Here is a 20,399-nt window from a genome sequence, read left to right on the forward strand (position 1 = left end):
ACGGCCAAACGACATGATCAATTTTCATTGTTTTTTTTCCATCTCTTGACTCAGATGCTTTTTGAGCATATGATAGAAAAATCTTGATAGAAAAAGCTTCGACTTTGTCCAAACCAGTCAATGAAACACCAGCTCTTCTTGTAGGTTTGAGAAATATAATGGAGAATAAAGATGAGCTCTGTCTTCAGGGACCTCATGTAGAGTTGGACAGTTGAGAAATACTTGCCAGGGGAGATTACAAAGAAATGTATATGATACATGTCAGAGGAGTGACACTGATCAGAGTTCTTCAGATTTTGGGGACAAGACCACTGTAGATGCTGATACTCAGAAAAAGCATTGTGATCTCTTTCTGAGTCCACAATGGTCCTTTGATCAGATTGTCTTTCTTTGCTACCTGGAATACATCTCTTGTTCACTAGGTGCTTCCATTGGCACTCAGACACTGTGTCTTCTGTAACATGGAGGTAGGGCATTAAAAATGTGTCACTTCCAGGCCTGTTCCTTTTCCTAACACACCTCTTTGAAGACATGCCCCAAACTCTGTCGTTTTTACATTTGTTAGCTGAGGACTCTGGCAGGTACCATGGCTTTTGGGAGGGCATAAGTTTCCATAGAAATGAAACGGATTCATTTTAACTTCCTACCTCTACCACCCAGGGAAATTTTTGTAAGTTTTGTGGATTCAAGTCCCCAAAATTGAGATCTAACAAAAACTTACATAATAATGGTATTGTGGGAATTAAAATGGGATAGTTCTTCAGTTCTGCCAGTTAGAAGCTGAGGAAAATAGAAAACCAACCCAGGAGGTGTCTTAGGAAAGGGGGACACTGGACTGTTGGGAGTGGGGGTGGGAGAATACTATGCCTTCCCATTCTTTTTTCATTTTTTGGTTGTGCTGGGTCTTCATCGTGTGCATGGGCTTCTCTCTAGTTGTGGTGTAAACCCACGGCATGTGGGATCTTAGTTCCCTGACCAGGGATTGAACCTGTGTGTCCTGTATTGGAAGGTGGATTCTTAAATGCTCTACCACCAGGGAAATCCACACACCCTCTCATTCTTTTTTAGCAAAAGTGTCTCAGTTTTTAAATTAGGGTAGAATGATTCCTAGGCATTGGCTTCACCGGATTTGCTATATCAAAAAGCAGATCCAGACTAGAGGAATTCCTGACTGTAAAGAGTATGTATGGCTTTTGTACAAAATTGCTACCGTCTGGGTGATGTTTATGGATATAAGTATTATTCTATTTTAAAATTCCTATTAAGCAAGGTTTGTGTAATGTGCATTTTTTTTTTCCCTCTCCGAAACTCAAACGATACCTGTACACCTGGTACAGGCATCTTCAAAGCTAATTGAGTGGACTAGGCAAGAAGGTTATGTCGTATTATTCCATTGAGATCGGAAGCTGGCTGCTACTCTCTGTCAATGGTTAGTTTTCCAGGCTTGCCTTCTTTTTCTCTATTGAGCTCTGGCCTTTTACTCTGAAAGATACACAGTAGAGGCTGGCTTTATTTATTAGGCTCTGTTCTTGCTTTATTGTTTCAGCCAGTATACTGTCAAAGTAAAACTTGGGTCAGTTCAGCTTAGTCGCTCAGTCATGTCTGACTCTTTGCCATCCCATGGACTGAAGCACACCAGGCTTCCCTGTCCATCACCAACTCCCGGAGCTTACTCAAACTCATGTCCATCGCGTTGGTGATGCCATCCAACCATCTCATCCTCTGTTGTCCCCTTCTCCTCCCACCTTCAATCTTTCCCAGCATCGGGGTCTTTTCCAATGAGTCTGTTTTTCGCATCAGGTGGCCAAAGTATTGGAGTTTCAGCTTCAGCATCAGTCCTTCCAATGAATATTCAGGACTGATTTCCTTTAGGATTGACTGGTTGGATCTCCTTGCAGTCTAGTGTTTAAGAATGGCTCAGTGGGTAAAGAATCTGCCTGCAGTCCAGGAGACACGGATTTGATCCCTCATCCGGGAAATTCCCTGTAGAAGAAAATGGGAAATGGAAACCCACTCCACTATTCTTGCCTGGGAAATCCTGAGGACAAAGGAGACTGACAGGCTCCAGTCCATGGGGTCAGACATGACTGAGCGACTCAGAGAGAGAGAGATAGACAGAGAGACACACAGAGAGAGTTAAGGAAATAAATCTGATCAAGGAAAGTAAGTCATATATATTTTTTTTAATTTAAGAAGACTCAACCAAAACCTGTTTGGCAACATAGTTTTCAGGCATGGCAAGGCTGTTTCCTGTTGTTTCTGTTTTTAAGGAATTTCAAGATTTCCAGTTTGTTTAACATTCCCTTGGACTGTTCGAAACGAAAAATGCCTTAGTGTTGGTTGGCGCAAAAAAAGATGTAAAAGTCTTCCTGGAAATGAAAGTGAGTGGAGAGATTTGTCTGCCCAATCCATCAGTAGACAGCAGACACAGGGTCAAAAATGAGAAAGAAAATCTAGGTCTGGGGTGTCGGCAACAGAGGCAAAGTTTCACTCCGGTGTGTATGATGTTGGAATTTCATTTCGTCTCCCCGCAAAAAAGAACAGCCTTAGGTTTTTCTCCTGTTGTGCCAAGAACTCCCTCCCAAGCTTTCGATATATTCTACAGACCACACACAGGAGCAGGGCTGTCTGTCATAGAACCCAGATGCCCAGCTGTGGAAGATATTCTTTCAGCAGCATCCGTCTCTTTCTTGGCATGACTTAGAGGCAGTCTAAAGAAAACAGTCCTGGCCTGCCTGGTGCTGAATACTGTACCGCTTGTATCTGGTTCCTGCTCTCTGGGTCTGGACACTGCTTGCCATACACAGCTCTCTGTCTCTGCCTCTCTGTCTCTCTCTGGTTCAATTTTGTAAAATTCCTGTGAACATCTCCAGAAATTTTACTTTTTTTTTTTTGGTTATTTCTCAGCTGATTCAAAAAGGTGGTAGGTATTGGAAGGCAAAAAGCGCTAATATAGGGGAAGGAGGCTCTTTCTACAAAGCGCCAAGAATGCTGGCAAAATGAAAAATAGTTTTCCTGGGTTCCTGTTCAAACTCAGTGATCTTTAATTGCCTGAAAGGGAGAAATGAGTTCATTTCCTAGCCCACCACTATAATAAAACTCAGATTCAGGGGCAACCTGGCATATTCTGTTCTTAGGGGAATATTCTTAGGCTTAAAGGGTGGTCTCCTTTGAGATCGCTATATTTTAATGATTGTGTTCTTTGGTTGAAATCTTATTTTTACAGCATTTGTGTTGTTCGTCTTTGGCACTGGAGGGGTTTTATTTTCCTATTCTTTTGATTTTATTTTTAAGGTTAGCAGTTGAATGTTGTGAACATTTACTTAAGAGAGTGGTTCCCCATCACCGCCCCCCCACCCCAACACCTGCCCTCCGCCAGCCCTTGTACCTGCCAGTTGTGTCTGAAATAATTTCCCAGAAATGCTGCTGTTGACTTTGGGAGATGCAGTATTTCAGGTTCTCAGTGTCTGTGTGTGTGTGTCTGTGTGTGTATTTGCCCTCCTATCTGACTGATAATTAGCTGTTACTTGCAAGCTCTGTTCATCTCCTGCCTCTTTCCTGACCTGCTTGGAGTATTAACACATGAGAGTCAAAGTGGGGGAGCCTTATGCATGGCGACAGGTGCTAATCTTTGGGGAAATTTCCCTTGCATTCTACCCATTAAGGGTATGGTACATAAAAATGGCTTAATGTCTCTTTGAAGGTGTCAGCAGGCATGTGTGGACCACACAGAATGGGTTTCACTGAGAGTAATAGAGTGAAATTGTCTGCATAATTATTTTCCTTGGATTGAGAATCAGCAGCCCTCTTTGGGTTCAGGAAATAAACCTCTGTTAAAACCATATGGTACTATTCTCAGAAGAGATGTTATTACAGGGCCACTTCCCTCTGAAATTTTGAGTCAGGAGTTCTTGAAAGGAGTCACATATGTCTGAGAACCAATGTCAAGTTTTCCACCTCCAGCTCAGTTGTGAAAAAGTCAGAAGTTCTCTTGCCTTTTTCACAAATGCCACCGCGGTCAACAGGTATAAGGTCTTGGGACGAGGCCTCCCGAGCTGCAGCATGTCCAGACATCTCAGGTATAGACGCTTTGAATTATTATCTGGGCCAAGGGCTTTTGTTCTCATGAGAAGGAAAAATTGCTGTTAATCCAGTGAAACATGTGATTCGTCAACCCCAAAAGCGCATCGTTTTTTTTTTAAATGTTGATTTAATTTTTTTACCTGCGCTATGCGGATCCCCTGGAGAAGGGAATGGCTAACCACTCCAGTATTCTTGCCTGGAGAATTCCATGGACAGAGAAGGCTGATGGGCTACAGTCCATGGGGTCGCAAAGAGTCAGACACGACTGAGCGACTAACACTTTCACTTTCATGCTGCATGTGGGATCTTAGTTCCCTGACCAGGGATGGAACCTGTCGGAAGTGCAGAGTCTTAACCATTGGATTGCCGGCGAAGTCCGCTGAAAGTGCATTTCAAGATCAGGATAATTTCATTCTGTCTGCCCAAACCTTTAATGCAGATTCAGTTGCTTTGCTATTTTTTTCCCCTTGTCCAGCATCAGTGGCTGTTACATTTTCCTCTGAACTACTTGCCACAGTACTGATGTGCCCTGGAGGTCACTGTCTTGGAGGGAAAGGTAAAGTGAATCAGAGTATGGTTTGCATAATGGCTAAGGGAATATTTAGGTGGCTAACTAGGTTAGTAAATATATTAAGTAATACTCGTAATACTTTTATATTATACATGTATGTGCATTTCAGTATTTAAGGACACAATACAATGTGTACATTGTGATGAATCATTGTGCATTTTTATCTTTTTTGAGGAGGGCAGGCTTCCTGTCTAGTGTTTGCTGTAAGAGGAAGAAAAGTTGATATTTGTCCATTTTTGTTAATAAGTCTGAAATAGGATAAGAATCTGTAGAGCTTTGTCTGGCTCCTGGAAATACTAAGAAGTTTGGAAGTCTCCTTCAGTGTCAGACTCCCAGAGAGCGCGTCATAGATATTAAGTCCAAATTTTCATTTCTTATCCAGAAAAAGAAGGCAAGATATGTGAGTTTACGAGGCTTTCCTGTTGCCTTGGGCGTTGTGTAACGAGGACTGTTTTTTACTAGAGAGAATGGTTGTTAGCATATAGATTCTCTCAGGCGCTGGCCCATTTATTGATTCAACAGACACTTATTGGGTACTTTTTATTGGTGTATAGTTGCTTTGTAATGTTGTGTTAGTTTCTGCTATACAGGAAAGGGAATCAGTTATACATATATCCCCTCTTTTTTATATTTGTTTCCATTTAGGTCACCATCGAGCACCAAGTAGAGTTCCCTGGGCTATACAATAGGATCTCATTAGTTGTCTATTTTATATATGATATTGTTAGTATATATATGTCAGTCCTAATCTCCTAGTTCATCGCCTCCTTCCCCTCTTGGTATCCATAAGTTTGTTCTCTACATCTGTGTCTCTATTTCTGATTTGCAAATAAGTTCACCTGCACTATTTTTCTAGATTCCACATATAATGATATTATATGATATTCGTTTTTCTCTTTCTGACTTACTTCACTTTCTTTGATGGTCTCTAGTTCTATCCACGCTGCAAATTGCACTATTTCATTCCTTTTTATGGCTGAGGAACATTCCATTGTATATATGTACCACTTCTTTATCCATTCCTCCGTTGATGGACATTTGGGTTGCTTCCATGTCCTGGCTATTATTCAAGCATGGTTTTGGAAGTCCTAGCCACTTATATGTACTTTAAAAAGGCCTGTGGGAATGCACAGATGACTTAGTCATATAGATTGCCCAGAAGGCAGCTCAATCTGATAAGGGGAAAAAGCACGGGTGTTAAATGACTGTGCCTGTGTGATAGAAAATGGTAGGAAATGAGAAAGTGCCATAAGATAAGCATGAGAAGGTGGCAGCCAAAGTGAGGGGAAGTTCAGGAGCAGCTTCAGCTTGTGGGATGGAGGGAAGGTTTTATGCATGTGAAGGCCTGTGAGCTGGATTTTTTTTTTTTACTATTATAAATTGATGTATTTCTGGCTGTGCTGGGGCTTTTTTGCAGTGGGTGGGGTTTCTCTCGTTACAGTGAGCGGGTCCTGCTCTCCAGTTGCAGTGTGTGGGCTTCTCATCGTGGCGACTTCTCTTGTTGCTGAACTGGGGCACTAGGTGCACGGGCTTCAGTAGGTTGGGACATGGGCTTAGTTGCCTCACGACATGTAGGATCGTCCCAGACCAGGGATCAAACCCACGTCCCCTGCATTGGCAGGCAGATTCTTAATCACTGAACCTCCAGAGAAGCCTGTGAGCTGGATCTTAACTATCAGTAGTTAAACTTACTGGCAGAGATTCTTGAATATTAAATTCTAGGTAGATAGTGACTTTCAGAAGACTTAACACTAAATCTCTTCTATTTTTATAATTGATTAGTACCTCCCCCCCTGCTAAACTGTCCCTCCTCCCAATCCAAAAGCAGATATCTCTCTGTCTTGACTCTTTGCAGACCTATTGAGGGAAGTTACGGGCTGGTACTTTGGCTGGGGTGATATTTTTCTGTTTTAATTCCCTTCTACATTCCTCTTTATTAATCCTTGACATTAGGGCTAAGTTCAAATAGCTCTTTGCCCCTTGTAGATACTCAATTGAAGGTAATTCAGTGGGACAAAGTAGATCAGGTAATTGAATTACCTTTTAAAATACACAGGGAAGTTTGTTTTTTCAGATTATTATTAAGGAATGAAAATTTGTGCTGTGAACTGGTACTTAAAACTATTGACCAGTCTAAGGCCTCCTTTCAAGTTAACAGAAAAAAAGCCCACTGCAGAATCAGTAGAGGTGACCATCATGTTTTCTCAAGGGACATGGTAAATTGCTCTAGAATTTAGCAACCTCTGGAGTTCAGTGTCCATGTAGGGAAAAAGGAAAAGGTCTTAAGATCTTCAGGCCAACTTGGTGGCTCAGACTTTCTTTTCAAAGTCCTTTGATGCATGTTTATTAGTTAAGTTTGCAGTTCTCTAAATGCTATCACTCCTACTGTTTGCATTGGACCCCTGCCATGTCTCCATCCATAACAGATGGATTCTTTCCTTCCATCCCCATATACATTCTTCAGGGTTGGTTACGTTCTGATTGACACCGGGAGTGAGACTACAGAAAGGGGGAAGGTGCAGAAGAAGGACTGGGTTTATTTGATTTTGTTCCTGTATTTCTCTTAAGCTTATTGGAGTGCCAATGGTAGGCTAAGAAGTGGTCAGATATACTGCTCCGTGGGATTTGGGAAGGCTTTTTCTCCAAAGTCATGCTGGGAAAGATGGTTAGCTGTAAAGACTTTTGCTGTTGCTTCCTGTTTTGTCTTGTTCTCACTCCTCTGGGATGCTGGTTTAGATGTTCCCAGTGTGATATTCAGACCGGACCGCGTTTTGGTTACTCTGTGACCTGTGCCCGTGACAGGTACAGAGTTGCAGATTGGCTTGTGACGTGGCCCAGAGGTGGCTGATTGCCGTGTGGCGGGGAGGTTTGAAAGTATTCCTTTAAAAAAAGGAATATTAAAATTTTCCATTTTATAAAAGCATGACCAAGATTGCACTCAGAAGACACTGTGCACACTCGCAGTCGCTGGTGAAGGTATTATTATTAAAAAGATGCTCTGGAGGCATCTAGAAGTATGAATCTCCGGTTCAGGAGAGACTAGAGATGCACTTGAAGCCATAGGTGTGGATGATGTCACTTGGGGAATGGGTACAAGAGGACATGGAAGAGAGTTATCTTTTTTACCATTGTGGCTGAATTAACTTTGTGCCTTGGGCCCTGGAGCAGGAGGAGAGGTTGCTTTCCTGCCAGGCTTCCTTGGGCCCCTGAAGTAGCTGCGGGAGAGTGGCTCCTGGCTTGTGTCCCTCCAGGAGGAGAGTTGTCTCCACTTTGGTTTCCATGGCACCACTGACCCCCTCCTCCTCCTCTAACTCCATCTCTTTACCTGCTCCTTTTGTGTGCTGACCCCTTAAATGTTTGGACTTCTTAGATTCCATTTTAGATACCCTCCTCTATGCATTCTCTATACCCATTCCCCAGGTGACCCTGTCATTTACATGGATGGCTTCAGGTTCCTGTGACCCCTGAAAATGCATCTCCATCCTCTTTGAAATCTCAGACTCATATTTCTGGTTTGCTTCCTGGGCCTTTCCACCTGAATATGTCCCCTGGGTGCTTCCAACTGATGTCTCCCAAAGTGTTCGGGATTCCCCCACCTCCACTTTAACCAAACTCCTCCACCCAAATAGGAATCCCCTCAGTTTTTCCAGTTTCAGGTTCCCCAGAGTTCACCTGTTTGACCAAACCAGAAACCAGAGGCTGATCCTCTCCGCCTTACCTCTTACATCTTCTTGTTCTACTGTGTTGTCTGTTTCTCTATTCTGTGTCTGAAATGCTCTCCTGCTGTGATTGACACTCATCCGTGTTTATCTTCTGGTCTATAATATAAAAATAATTCCCTAACTGGCTTCATGCCTCACACTGCACTGCTTTTTAGTTCTGTTTTCCCCTGTAAGCAAAGTGGTCCTCTGAAAGTATAAATCAGCCCGTGGCACACCCTTGCCTAAAATATCTCAGTGGTCCCCTGTGATTTACAAGATGAAGTTCTGATGTTGTGACATTGTGGACAAGGCTATTCAGCATCTGACCTGCCCCCACCGCCTCCCTCCCATCCCCTTGTGGCTGAACCCCAGCTCCTCCAAGTTGCTTCACTCGACACTTTATTAACCCCTGTGTATTTGCACCTGCTCTTCCTTCTGTTTGGAAGGTCTTTTTCATCTTCGTTTGCTTGACTGAATTCTACTCATCCTTTAAGTTTATACTCAAGTGCTGTCTCCTCTGCAAGCCCTTCCCATCTGCTCTTGAAAGTTAAGCATTTATTTATTTTTATTTGTTGTCTTTCTTAAAAATTAGGGTATAATTACTTTACAATGTTGTTTTAGTTTCTGCTCTGCAACAACATGCATCAGCTATAAGTATACCTATATCCCTTTCCTCTTGAAAGCATACCTATATCCCTTCCTCTCCCCATCCCCATCCCACCCCTCTAGGTTGTCAGAAAGCACCAGGCTATACAGCAAGGAAGTTAAGCATTTATTCTTCAACTCCCCCTTGCTTATTGAGACCTCAGTTATGCTGTTTGTCACATTGTTGTCATTGTTTGTTTATCTGACACCTCCCCAAGTGTATGCTGAGCCCCCTGATTTAGCACAGTTCATGGTACATAGTAAGTACTTAAGGAATTTTAGTTGAAGAATGACTACTGTATTTGCACCATGGTTTCCCTGTGTAGGACATTTTCACCTTTATTACATTTCTTCCTGATGACATCCCTATGATGCAGATACTTTGATCCTCATTTGATAGATGAGGAAGTTGAGTCATAGGAAGAAATTGAGACATAGAAATGATAAATTATTTGCCTATAGCTCCTCAACTGAGTTCGTGGCAAAGCCAGGAACACACTCCCCACGTTCTGCTCCTTGTCAAGTCTGGCCCAGATTTAGATACGGGATTCTGCTTTTTGGTCAGACAGCAGCTTGATCTTTTCACCATTCCATTATATTACATTCACTGATGGCGTGTGTGTGTAACCCATGGTGACAGGTAAGGCATCCATGGCATCACTGATTCTTAGAATTAGAAGTTAGGTTGTCTGTTATCTGACAGATGAGAAAATTCTATACCCGAGAAGTTCACAAGTTACTCAGCGTAGAATCCAAATCTCCTGACGAATGGTCACGGGTTATCTTTCTTAATATGCGTTGGGCAATCCTCAGTAACGCTGGACAGAGTTTTAGTGAATCTCTTGGACTTGTTTAGCCATTACCAGTGAACTCTTAGGAAGAGTCTTCCCTTGGCACAGAAAGGATATCATTTCTGTGACCATTAAGGCCCCTGAAAGCAATAGGACCCAGAAGAGAAAGAATCAAATGATGATGTTCTTTCATTGGTTTTACTCTACTTTTTAGACCGTATTCCTTCTTTTCCAGTGAGCTGCCTGGAATTCTTGAGCATGTGCCATAATGAAATAAAACCAAGGCATCTACTTAGGCCAATGATGTGTTCAGTAATCAGAAGAGCCATGATATCCTGGTATAAGCAGAGTATATAGCAGGTTGAGCCTCAAGAGGACAGCATCCTACTTCTCTGTAAAGAGGCATGGAGCTGACATTGGTAGTGACTCTGTCCCTTCATTGGGCTCTCCCTCTCTGTACACGTACATGTATGCATATAATAGAGATAATATCAGTTTATAACCACATACATACGTGTATGGAAATGCCGATACTTTATACATTTTATGCAGACCAGAGAAAAATCTTCATATGTCCTTACTGACTGGATAATTCAGCATGAAGCCAGCAGACAAAAATTCTTAAAACTTTACATTTTCCTTTGGGAAAAAAAAATGTTTGATTTGAATCACCTGAAGGTATTATTTTTAATATTTAAAAATATATTGAACTGGTGCCTCCATCATAGTATTTCATTGAGAGGGTGCTGATGATGAATTCTGAAAAATGGAAACCAACCCACTTCCTTAGATTTGAAAAGCATGCACTTTTGTAGTCTGCTGTGCCTTGAAAAAAAAGGTAAAACTAGCTATCTTCTAACTCCATTTAACACTACTCTAGATTCCTTTTTATATAACAATAACTTGATCCTACTCAAAATACTTGGCACCTTTTGTGACAGAGTGGAATGTAAGAACACTTTAGCAGATCTGAAAGCAAGTAAACGCTGGTTGTTTTGGAATGAAGAGGTAGAGTTTTCAGCTCTTTATTCCAAGTTTGCAGAAAATAAGAATACCGAGATTAACATAATAGACTCCCTTCATTACACACGACTGAACAAAGCAATTATCTGTCTATCAAGACTGTAGTACATTGTGCAACAGCGTTTAGGAAGCATGGATGGATGGGTGGATCAACGCTATTCCATTGGAAAACACTGTTGATCCACGAGGGAATTTTTCTGAGTTTAACTTGTAAACTGTTTTATTTTGGAGTTTATATCAGGTTACCCTTGCAGTTTAGAGAGAAATGAGGTTGTTATTTTTTAATGTTGTTGATGGCATTTTTTAGTTCCTTACCCATCTGACTTTTATTAGGGGGGTTATTTCAAAGACATCTCCTGTTTAATCATGTTTAAACAATCTGTTTAAGACCTGTTGTGTAGATATAAACACAATAGTCCTTTAATGTAGTAAAACAGACTTCTGACAGACACAGCACGTAACAGGCATCCATCCATTATTGCTTAAGCCACTGTTCCTTCCACGCCTGACCTGAGAGGGTAACCACAGAGCTCAGCTGACAGCATTGGCCGCTCCGAACACTGACATACCCTGTATTCATGTCTAGGGAGCAGAGAATTGCAGAGCGGCAGACAATTGGAGAAGCCTTAGACCAGATTAAAACTAAGTACCTTAAATCTGTCTTAATGGCTGTGTTTACATCTCCTTCTTCTTCATTCCTTTAAAAAACTAATCAGGTTTCGCAAGCGTTAAGAAAACCACCTCTTCTTGCCAGCTGGACTAGGTCCAGTTTAAGCAAGAAATTCTCCCCCCCCCCTCTTTTTTTTTTTTCTGCTTTGTCTTTTTCTTTTTTCTTCTTCTATGATCTTCACTGCCATTCAGCACAGCAAGACCAGGCTGCAGGAGCTGGCTGATTTTTTTCCTTGGATTATTACTTTTTAACATTTTCTTCCTGTGACAGAAATGGGAAAATTGAAAATGATGTTCTTCGGCTGTAGCAGCAAATGTCAAGAGAGGAGCCCTTTGCACTTTTTAATTGCTTCTATGTAGTGCTTTTTTTCCCTTTGCTCAAAACACACACACAGTCACACAGCACATGCCCCAAAACTGTAATAATGAAAGAGGAACAGGGAAGATCGCATGCAAAGGAAACCCAGCCAGGATCCAGGAATTGCGTGACAGTCTGTAGGCTAGTTGTCACTAGACCCTTTGAAGAATAATGCCATCCATGTTTAGCTGGATTATTGGCAAATAAACAGTGATGCTTTTTGTTCATCTATGGAAACTACCATTTCCATTGCCTGAAACGTTACCGTTAAAAAAAAATCTTTACATCTCTCAGTGGGGTCTCTATTAAGGCCAGTAACACAAAACTGTGGTGTGTGAGAATATATTATAGTCAAAGAAGGCAAAGGAAATGTTTTCGGAACTAACACACTTGAGTGTTACCAAGTTTGGGGAGTAACGTGTAGACATAGAGAAAGAGATCTTTTGTTCATTTCCCAGAAACTGAAGGGCGAGTTGCAGATTCTGACGGCCCAGGACAGTTGCGGACATTGGGTTGTAATTAGTAGAACAAGATATGTTGTGATAAAACTGAGTCAGTAAGACAGGGTATAATGTAATAAAATATCTGAATTATGGTTCTCTCTGCTTTTTCTTCTTTGCTTCTTTCTAGGTCTCTTTTCCTTAGCTTTTTTTTTCCTTTTTCTTTCCTTGTGTGGCAGCCTGGTGTATCAAAAAGAGGACCAAGGCAGGTCAGGGTCACTACCTGCTTCCATGACTTCAGACAAGGCACTGGGGTTTTCTGGGCATCAATTCCTTCTCTTTTCTCTTCTCTCTCTATCTCTCTTTTTTTTTTTCTGGCTGCACCTTTCGACTTGTGGGATCTTAGTTCCCTGACCAGGGATTGAACCGGTGCCACTTGTGGTGGAAGCCTGAAGTCCTCACCCCTGGACCACCAGGAAAGTCCCTCAATTCCTTTTCTAAAATAAAGATGTGATCTGGTGAAACCCACATACTCTGCCAGCTCTGAAAAATTCAAATTCTTACCATCTGACTTTGAATGGGAATAAAAGTGGAGATCATTCCTTGGAAGCAACAGGCAGACAAAGTCAAGGATAGCAGGGCTGGAAGTGGAAAGAAAGCGCCAGAGAACTGAGAGGTGAAGAGTGGAGGAGACTGGAGATGTCTTAGGACAGAGCAGAGGGCCTGTGCTGAAGTCAGCCGGGCTCCCTGTAGAGTTCTGTCCCACCCCCACCCCCCCACAAATATTACATCCTCTCTTGTGTATTTCCATTTTGCTTTCATTTGGTCTTTCTTTACATTTTTAAAGTTCTTTTTTCTCCTTCCTTCCCACAAATTTCTCTTTCTTTAGGTATTTCAACTTATTTGAGTCCTTTATTTCAAGATAAAGAGTTGTATGCTGAGCATATGTTGTTTAGAGGTTTTTCCCTGGTGGGTGACTGTCCTTTCTTCCAGATACTTTATTCTTTGATCATGGGAATTTGCCTCAAATCTAAAAGTTATAAAGGAATTTGCATTTATATCCACGCAAATTAATATCTCACAATTCTTTCATTTGTGTGTTTATCGAAAGATCTTGAATTCTTTAACCTTTAGAAGCCTTCAATTTTGAAAGAGGCTGTCCTTCAATGATCTCTCTCATGCATCTAATTATATTTAAAAAAATGACTCAATGGGAGTTTGGGAGAGTGAACTTTTTACTCACTGATCTAAACTGGCGCCTCTTATTATTAAAATAAAGCAAATTCAGCTTTTAACATTTTTTTTCTATGAACTAGAGTTCCTAGAATATTTCTATGTAGTCTATGGCTTAACTATGTAATTATGTCTCTTGAGTAGATTATGTTTTTCTTCCCATAATTATGTTTTTACCCAAGAGACTTGGAAGGCTTCAGACCTCTCTTGGGTGAAATTGTTCTTCTTCTCTTCTTTCCTGATGAACTCTGAATTCTACATGCCTGACTATGTTCAAGGGCTTGAAAGCGGGCCCTTGAAGATATGTGGCAGTGATTATGATTTTTTTTTTCCTTTAGAAATTGGTTTATAGATTAAGAAGGGCCCTCAGAGGGAAGCTCTGTTAGTTCATTTTTGAAATGCCATCAGAGAAGAATCTCCTGGAAGGGGATTTGTTTATGATCTGTGGTCCTCTGTCTGAAGCCAAACACTAACAGTAGTCTAGGGCTGTCTTGTCTCACGGGCCATCCTGTGTGCACTCTGGGGCCCCATGCACACATCACATGGCATGGTTGCTAATTTCCAGCAGCTCAGAGGACTCCAGGCCTTAAACATGAACAGTTTCTTAGTCTGTTTCATTATTCTAGTCCCAAAATAGTTTTTGACCTGAACCAGACAGCATAGTGTTAGGAAAAAAGATGACTCAGCAGCCTTTCCCAGCAAAGATTAGAGACTCATCAATTTAACTGTGGGAAATGTTTCCCAATAACCAGCCTTTTTTTCCCCTCTCCTCTCTGACTTTTACTGAACATAAGGAGAGAGAATTCTAAGTACATCAGTGTTCCCATTTATGAATTCAACAAGTATCTGTTGTGTTGTCTTCTCTGTACCTAGACTCTAAGTTCTGTGCTAAAGTGCTAGATGTAAGACATGATACTCATCTTCAGGTTCATAGTCAAGTCCAGGAGAACCTAAGATATTAGGGTTTTAAATTTTAGATAAATTCATGGAAGAGTGAAAGTGTTAGTCACTCAGTTGTGTCTGACTCTTTTGCAACCCCATGGACTGTAGCCCACCAGACTCCTCTGTCCATGGAATGCTCCAGGCAAGAATACCAGAGTGGATTGCCATTTCCTTCTCTAGGGGATCTTCCCAACCCAGAGATCGAACCTGGGTCTCTTGCACTGCAGGCAGATTCTTTACCGTCTGAGCCACCAGGGAGTTAATGCTTACTGAATACCTATGACACTTAAGCATAACCATATGCAGTGGACAAAAAGCAGTTGTAACTGATTACAGTTTGCCATGATAGAAACCAGAAGACTCACCAAAGCCCTCGAGACAGAAAAGACCAGAACAGTGTCATGACCAGGTTGAGGCTGGGAAGGGATTTGGCCAATGTAGATGCTGAGGAGAGGCAATTCTGAGTGGAGGAGGCAGGTTGGGCAAAGGCACGGGGACTCTTTGAAGAACTGTGGGGACTCCTGTGTGAACAGAGCTTAGGTTGGGAGCAGTACAGTTGGAGCCATTGGAAGAGAGCTTGATAAGGTACCTTAAGACCATCTTCTCCAGGTTCTTGTTTGCTAGGCTCAGTGGCTCTGCTTAATTCAGTAGACACTTTAAGACAATGAAAAGGGTTGGAGCAGGTAAGTAATGTCACTGTTAGGATTCAGGCACTTACAGGACTTTAGGAATCATGAAAACTATCTCTTCATTTTTAGGTGGCTCAGAGAGTTCCATTAAACCCTTTCTGTGGTCATACAGGGTCTTCCCTGGTGGCTCAGATGGTAAAGAATCCTCCTGCCAATGCAGGAGATCCAGGTTCAACCCCTTGGTTGAGAAGATCCCCTGGAGAAGGGAATGGCAACAACCAGTCATTGCTCTTGCAAATATGCCAGCCTGCTGCTCTGGTGTCTTAGCCACAAGTGAGAGGTTAGGCATGGTCCTAATGGAAATGAAACCCAGGGGCCCATCCCTGTAGATGGACTTGACCTGCAGATACTATAGGCATGGGCTTGACTGGATGGATGCTGGGGTCAAGGAAAGGAAGGTGGGAAAGACCTCAGCTGGATTTTGAGCCTGGGAGACTGGGAAATGGTGATATTAATGGAAACAGGGAAATTTGAGGAGAAGTTGGCTGGGACTGTTTGCAGTGGCGTGGGCCAGGGGTGGAGAGGTGTGTGAGGGAGAGGCAAAGAGCTTGTCTAAACATTACAAGCATGACAAGGCTACAGGTCTTCAATTTTTAGACTTTCACAAACCACCAGTGAAATGTAGTCATCTGAATGTAAACAGAGAGAGTTTCACTTTTCTCAATAGTATTTTCATTTTCACATGTATGTAGGAATGCAGAAATTCAAGGTTTTTAATCTAGAGCCTCAGTAAAGTGTTTGGACCCAAACTTGCATGGCTTCCCTAAGAACTGACTGGAGTCTGTCTCATCTTCTCTGTTACGGGGCTTTTGTTGAAAACCGTCTAAACCAAACTCTCTCTGATAGAGTAAGGCTTATCCTTCGAGCTAAAATTCCAAGTAATTTCATTTGGAATTGAATTATGACTTTAGAATTAGTTCACCTGATTTGCAGCAACATGGACAGACCTAGAGATTGTCATACTGAGTGAAGTAAGTCAGACACAGAAGGAGAAATACCATATGACATTCCTTATATGTGGAATCTAAAAAGAAATGATACAAATGAACTTACAAAACAGAAAGAGACTCACAGACTCAGAGAAGGAACTTATGGTTGCAGAAGGGGGATTGTTAAAGAGTTTGGGATGGTCATATACACACTTCTATATTTAAAATGGATAACCAACAAGGACCTACTGTATCGCACCTGGAGCTCTGCTCAGCGTTATGTGGCATCCTGGGTAGGAGGGGAGTTTGGGAGAAAATGGATACATGTATATGTATGACTGAGTAGCTTTGCTGTCCACCTGAAACTATCGCAACATTGTTAAATGGCTATACCTCAATACAATATAAAAAGTTAAAAGTTAAAAAAATTAGTAAAATTAGTCAAGCTGTCCCCTAACCCCTCTCTGCAAACACTCCATCATGTGTCACTTTCAGGATAGAGAGATTAGGATGGAAGGCATCATTTTTGCCCCCCTCCTCAGAACTGCTGTGGCATAGCATCCCTATTGCATATAACCTATTAACTATGAAAAATGGTAATTCTCTCCCCTCTACACTCTCCCGTCTTCCTTTTTACTCTCTCAGTCATTGTCTCAACATTCTTAGATGGTTCTGTCCTGTGGTTTGAGCCCTGGGATATTGGACCAGATCTCATTCTGTCACTTATTTGTTGGCAGTGAAATTAGCTCACATCTCCCCAGACCCCGCTCTCCTCCAGGGAAGCCTAATTGCATGGCTGGGGAGGCTCACAGATTCTAAAGTGTCACTTTATTGGTTAGGGGGTAGAATAATCTGTTTACAAGGACAGATTAACATATATAAATATATATATTGCATCGTTGAAAAGGATGTATAGCTGTCAAACGAGAGATGTCAAGTGATTTGAAGGTGGTTTGCCTCTGTTTAGGTTAATGTCACATATGTCTTCAGCACCATCTTGATCACAGGACAGTTATTATCAGGTTCAGTTATTATATATATATTATATTTTTATTATATGTATATATATTATATTTATTATATGTAATATATAATATATAATAACTGTTCAGACAGTTATTATCATTTGTCCTCCAGCTAGCTTTTCTCCTTTCTCTGCTTATCAAAATCCTCCTCCACCTTTGAGGACATAATGATCTCATCGGTGAGGGTTTCCCCTTTCCTTTTAGTTAACACCAGTTGCTCCACAGCTCTTCCAATGGCATTTTGTTATTTTTCATCATGAAAAATTTCAAACATACAATTAAAAGAAATTATATTTCATAAAACCCCCAGATACCCATCGCTTTGTTTTATAATGAATAGCATTTTGCCATATTTGCTTCATTTGTTATTTTACTGAAATATTTTAGAGGAAACATCAAACATCAGGACATTTAACCTAAAATTATTTGTTCTAAAAGGCAAGGCCATATTCTTACTTAATTACCAAAAGCACCTCTTCCTTAATATTTTGAAATGGTCCATACTTACATTTATTCAATTGATCCCCAAACTGTAGCATTTCAGTGATTGCCTCACACAGTCCTTTGCAGTTATATGTAATCGCTCCTCTTTCTTCCCTACTAGACTGTACGCTGCTTGAGGGCAAGGACATTGTCTTACACATTTTATGCCCCTTCTTCTTACTATGCCCAGTGAGACTTGCATGGTAGATGATCAGGACACACTGGCTGGACTAACTGACATGAATATGAACGTGCACTGGTTCCTGATTAAGGCTTTAGTGCAGATCTGCCTGTTAACATTTATTTAAAAATTGTGTCTTCCTGATACCCAGGATGCAAGTAGATAGATATCTAATAAAAGAAGTGAGTGCTTTTATTTGAAAAGAGAATTTATTTGGCTGTGCCAGATCTCAGTTGTGGCACATGTGATTTCTATTTTCATTGCAATATGCTGGTTCTTCATTTGTGGCATGTGGGGTCTAGTTCCCTGACCAGGGATTGAACCCGGGCCCCCTGAATTGGGAGCACAGAGTCTCAGCCACTGGGCCACCAGGGAAGTCCCAAGCAAGGAGTGCTTAAAACCGATTTCAAATAGTTCTGTAAAGAGAGGAGCTGTCAGGCATCAGGCCCCAGTGACCAGCAAAATGAACCCTGCAGTGCCACGTGAGAATGGGCGGGCTGTGACATGGCACGCCCCTTGTGAAAGGTATACTCTTTTGTCAGTGCACTTGGGCATCCTTCAGGAGGGTGCTATAGCTGAGGCCGTGCATCATGCTGTGGATACAGTGCAGAGAGTGTGAGGTTCTGACCAGGCTCAATCGACTTTTATAAAAATGGGTCACATCAGAGTGGCACGTTTGTTTTCAGAGTTCACATACCACAGTTTCAGAGTCTTCATGGACCAGTTTCAGATGCATGATTTTTAAAGCAGAAGTTCTAATGGCAACATTACCAACTTTCACTGGGGGTGAGCCGCCCTTGGACTGAAAGAGCCAGGCGGGGAAGAATGGGACCATTAGACTATTGGTTGATGACTTAACGTTCCTCATGTGTCTCTGCTCTAGAGATGTGTGAATGCTGTGACCTTTCCATCATGCTTTCTTCTTGTGCCCCTGCGTTTGTTGCAACAAAAGTCATATTCAGCCAAACACACTAAACTTTTTGAAAGAAATTTGTTCTGAAAACTCCTTTTTTTCCCATTTGATATTCACTTTTGACCTTGATTTCTCTTGAGTCAATGATGATGTGCCATTTTAATCTAAAATAAGCTAGTTGGCCATGAGAGGGAAAAGAGCCCTGCTCCAGCAGTCAGAAAACCTGAGTTCTCATCCTGACAATAACTATGTGACTTTGGGCAGGCCATCTCCCCTCTCAGGGACTCAGTCCTCATCCATTAAAGAAGTACATTGCTCTAAAATTGAGTCTAAACGATTTCTCTTGTCCTTATCAGCTGTGTGATTCTAAATGACTTGCAGCAATGCTTAAGAATTATAGTGACATGTGGGCATAACGGGGAGTGGGGTGGGGGAGAGGAGAGTGAAACAAACTGAGATAGCAGTACTGACACATGTACACTACCATGTGTAAAATAGATCGCTACTGGGAAGCTGCTATATAGCACAGAGAGCTCAGCTTGATGCTCTGTGATGACCTAGAGGGGTGTGATGTGGGGAATGGGATGGAGATCCAAGAGAGAGGTGATACACACACACACACACACACACACACACACACAGCTGATTCACTTCATTGTACAGCAGGAACTAACACAACATTGTAAAGCAATTATGCGCCAATAAAAAGAAATAGAATTATAGTGAGAGCAAATGGGACATTTTCAGAAAGCAAGGAAGCTTTCACTTAAATGAATATTCTTCAGGGAAATTTCTTAGGAAGTACCAATAAAGGCTGGTCTCTAAAAAAGGAGCCTAGCCCACTGGATTCATGAGATTTCCAAATAAAAAAGGAAGACTTTTTTTGAGGGGGGAGGAAGATAGTGCTGTAATGTAATATCCTGAGCCAGAAAAAGTTCTCCAAACCAAGACATTTATCTAAAAAGGGAGACCATTCATTCATTGTATAAACATTTATTGAGCACCTCCTATATGATGGGGACTAAACTGGGTTGTGAGAATATAGTTGTAAACAAGCCAGAGCACTTGTCTTCATGAGACTCAGTCTTGAGATGAATCAGTGCTTGAGATGATTACAGATTGTGATGACAGCCATCAAGGGAATTGAACAGGGTGTCCTCAAGTGGGAGGGAGCCTACTCTGGGTCTGGTAGGCAGGCACCCCTCATAGGAGGTGGTGTTCCCCTTGAGGTCTAAGAGATGAGAAAGAGTGGGCTGTGTAGAGAATCAAGGGAGAGCATTTCAGATGCGTGATTTCCTTCAGCAGAAAATGGAGAGATCCTGGGATGGGTCACTGGAGGGAGATGACGGCAGATGCCCAGAGAGACCTGACGGCATCCTGCGCCAGGGCTGTGCTGGTGGAAATGAGAGAACTGAATAGATTCAAGGTAGACTGTCAAGATGGGAATGGCAGGACTCGATAATGGACTGAATTTGGGGAGTGAGGGGTAAGGGGAAGTCAAGGAAGGTGTCAAGGTTTTTGGCTTAAGGGACGGAGTGGCTGGTGGTACCATTTACTGAGATGGGGGCTCTTAGGGAGGAACAGGATTTCTTGGAGAAAAGAAGATTTGTGTCTTACATACACTGCATTTAAGATACCTTTGAAATGCTTCAGGGGAGAGTCAAGTAGACAGAGGGATGCACAAACCTGGATCTCAGGATAGAGGTCAAAGTTCACCCCAGCA

General features: G+C 41.9%; 1 protein-coding gene across 4 annotated transcripts in view; it reads left to right on the plus strand.

The window, feature by feature from the left end:
* RUNX2 (RUNX family transcription factor 2) overlaps positions 1-20,399 on the plus strand; it is a 231,232-nt gene that overhangs the window by 148,600 nt on the left and 62,233 nt on the right. The gene's annotated exons all lie outside the window — the stretch shown is intronic.

This window comes from Giraffa tippelskirchi, chromosome 8 (genome assembly GCF_054371585.1).
Source record: "Giraffa tippelskirchi isolate mGirTip1 chromosome 8, T2T-mGirTip1v1.2.pri, whole genome shotgun sequence".
In the NCBI taxonomy this organism is placed as follows: domain Eukaryota; kingdom Metazoa; phylum Chordata; class Mammalia; order Artiodactyla; family Giraffidae; genus Giraffa; species Giraffa tippelskirchi.